This window comes from Sinocyclocheilus anshuiensis, unplaced genomic scaffold, assembly GCF_001515605.1.
Source record: "Sinocyclocheilus anshuiensis isolate Anshui unplaced genomic scaffold, SAMN03320099.WGS_v1.1 scaffold928, whole genome shotgun sequence".
Classification (NCBI taxonomy): Eukaryota; Metazoa; Chordata; class Actinopteri; order Cypriniformes; family Cyprinidae; genus Sinocyclocheilus; species Sinocyclocheilus anshuiensis.
In genome coordinates, this window is record NW_015552531.1 from 1,885,304 (window position 1) to 1,888,429 (window position 3,126).

General features: G+C 38.6%; 1 long non-coding RNA gene across 3 annotated transcripts in view; it reads right to left on the reverse strand.

Annotated features, from left to right (window-relative positions):
* Positions 1–314: 314 nt before the first annotated feature.
* The window catches only part of LOC107663717 (uncharacterized), a 5,599-nt gene continuing 2,787 nt past the window's right edge, over positions 315–3,126 (reverse strand). Inside the window, exons 2-6 of one of the 3 annotated variants that reach the window (XR_001631368.1) lie at positions 1,886–1,977; positions 1,625–1,678; positions 1,273–1,329; positions 937–994; positions 315–600 (exon numbers count right to left, since the gene is read on the reverse strand). This is a non-coding gene — a long non-coding RNA (uncharacterized LOC107663717). Of the gene's footprint in view, positions 601–648; positions 661–920; positions 995–1,272; positions 1,330–1,624; positions 1,679–1,885; positions 1,978–3,126 lie in introns of those variants that run through there. The other 2 variants (XR_001631370.1, XR_001631369.1) reach the window with 2 other exon arrangements.

A 3,126-nucleotide genomic window follows, 5' to 3' on the forward strand; every position in this document is an offset into this window, starting at 1 on the left:
TCAGCTAATAAACAGCCAACAACTGGTAGCAAAAAAAAAAAAAAAAAAAAAAAAATGGAATTACATAAACCCATTTGGTTATGCAGAAGATCAAACACACAAAAATGACTATTTTATACACAAATGACATTGTTTATTGGTTCTGGCAGGATTGCTCTGGCCCAGGCTCATGCTAAACTCAGTTTACGAACACAAGTTCTGGAGGAAGATGCAGTCATCGCAGTTTTGCTGTGCGAAAGTTCAGTCACCCTAAAACATGGTTAGTTCCCCAAAATTATTTCCTTCTAAAGTCTGAACAAATTAATACAAAAGTAAAAGTTTCAATGAGAATTTCTTTCAATATGTACATTTGATCATAACCCATTTACCACTTCATTACTAGTTTATAGTTAGGATCAAGCTCCCGTTACAGTGAGTGCATAATACAGAGTTCGGGAATGAGAAAGTTTGTCTTGGGAATGCAGGGGCCTCTGCGCTTGTTTTTCCACCCAATGCAGTGTTTCCCTGTGCCCTCCGTGACCTGGACTCCTTGCACCAGAGGGACCTCATGTTGGAAGAACCCCGCAAGCAGATCTTGCATTTTGTGCAAACCTACAGAACCTGCACAGTTGAGGAATAAATCAAGGTATTACACACAGGAAAAACAACAAATCTTTGGACCTAGTGGGACGTAAAGCAGGGCAAATTTAATGCTAGTGAAATCTTAAATGGGGCACGGAGTAATCAACTGTGTGGCTGCTTCAGATAGTCAGTGTCAGCAACCCAATCTGGTCTGATGGGTAAACGGCAAAAATGTGACATTCATCATGGCAACAAGCATTCATTTTGCCTCCAAACCACACAATTAGCACTTGAAAACATTACATGGCTGAACTGCTAAAATATATGGAAATCTAATTTAAAGCCATTACAACATATACCAAAAATAAAAGTTACCACTCTTCATTCATCTGCAATTCTCAGGTCACTGTTTCATAAGTGGCAATCCTTGATCCTGGTGGGAAGAAAAAAAAAAAAAAAAAAAAAGTTGGACAAACTTAAATGCTGGTGAAATCTCAAAAAGGGTACTGGGTAGTCAATTGTGCAGTTGCTTCAGATAGTCAGTGTCAGCAAACCAATTTGGTCTGATGGGTAAACGGCAAAAATGTGACATTCATCATAGCAACAAGCATTTTGCCTCAAATATACTTAGCACTTAAAAAAAACTAAACTGCAAACAATTAAAAACCTCACATTTAAAGCAATTACAGTAAGTACACATTATTAAATTACCAGTTATTATTCATCTGCTCCTCTCATGTCACCCTTTTCCAGTGGCAATCCCTGGACCTGGTGTGAGGGGAAAAGGAAAAAAAAGGGAAAAAAAAAAAAAAAGTATAAATTTAACGCTGGTGAAATCGCAACCGGGGTACAGGGTAATCAACTGTGCAGTTGCTTCAGACAGTCACAGTGTCAACAACCCAATTTGGTCTGATGGGTAAACGGCAAAAACGTGACTCATCATGGCAACAAGGATTTATCAAAACCACACAATTATCACTTAAGGAAATAAAATAAAATGGCTGAACTTTGACATTACAAACTAGCATTTAAAGCCATTACAGTGTGTATAATATATAGTTACCAGTCTTCATCTGCACTTCTCAGGGCACCCTTTTTCTAGTGGTAATCCTAAGACCTAGTGGGAAAAACAGAAGGATAAATGTAATGCTGGCAAAATCTCAAACAGGCTACTGGATAGTCAACTGTGCTGTTGCTTCAGACAGTCAGTGTCAGCAACCCAATTTGGTATGATGGGTAAACGGCAAAAGTGACATTCATCATAGCAACAAACATTAAAAACATTACATTGAAAGCTATTATTATACATATATTTTAAAATTACCATTTTTAATCATCTGTACTTCTCATGTCTCCCATTTCCAGTGGCAAATGTTATGATCCCTTCCACTGGCTGCAGCAGTCTTCATCTGGCTCCTTTGTGATTCAACAACAACAAAAAAAGATAGATTTAATCAATTTAATATCAGCTCTGCTTTGCAGTTAAAATCTTCCAAGAAAAGAAACGACAAAAGGAATAGACCATTCTAAAAAGACGACCAATTACCCATGTTGTGTTTCAGCTATTGATTTTGTGCTTCAAATAAGCTGAGGGAAGAGCCAGTAAATGAAAAACTCAAAAAGATGACTGATGAACTACAGGTCAAAAGGCACATGTAACACAACTTGAGAATAGACCCTCCCACAGCAGCACAAAGGCCTGGGCAGCGCTAGCTCAACTCAAGGTCAGGACCTTTACCAAGACCACAGCACCTCCAGTGAGTCAAAACCCTGATTACCAAATCCAGGTCATAGAAGACCATTCCCAAACCAGCCAGGCCACACAGGGGACAGCAGACCTATGCCGGACAGAGCACAGTCCTGCCAACAGCAGAGCAAATGGCAAAGGAGCAATTTATCACCAGATCTGGGACACTCACCTGCCAAAATGATTTATAACAGTCCTCATGGGATACTTCAATCCTTTTTTAGGATAGGTCATGATTACAACATGATTTTGCAAAATCATGTCAATTTGTGAAGATACCATGACCTTTACAATATTGATCATACACTCCCAGAATGATTTAATACATCCTTTCAAAACTTCTGTATCCACTATGGGTTCAAAATTAAGAGTAATTCGAGGTCTCTTCGCCACATAATTGCAAAAATGCTCATTAATAAATCTACACGAGAAACTAAAACTATAGTGTATAAAATTAACAGAACTTTTAGGAATTATCCTATTTCGAAAAAGGAGAACTTGAAAGTAGAGACCTGCGCGGGACGGATTTTTCAGTCCCGCAGAAATATAGCTGATCTGGTCCCGCTCCCGCCCGCATAAAAGTAATCTATATAGATTTGTTTTCAGTACATCGAAGAAATTTCCATGAAATGGTTCTGTATTATCTCCTAAGCTCCACAACATACCAGCATAAACGCTCCAGATAAAATATTTGTTATTTAGGCTAAGCATCAACATTCACATTCACAAACCACTGTTATTTTTAACAGAAAAGCAAGCATGGGCTGCTGCGTGCATGGTTTGGCATGGCAGAATGCGAGCAGCGCTTCCTTTATTAT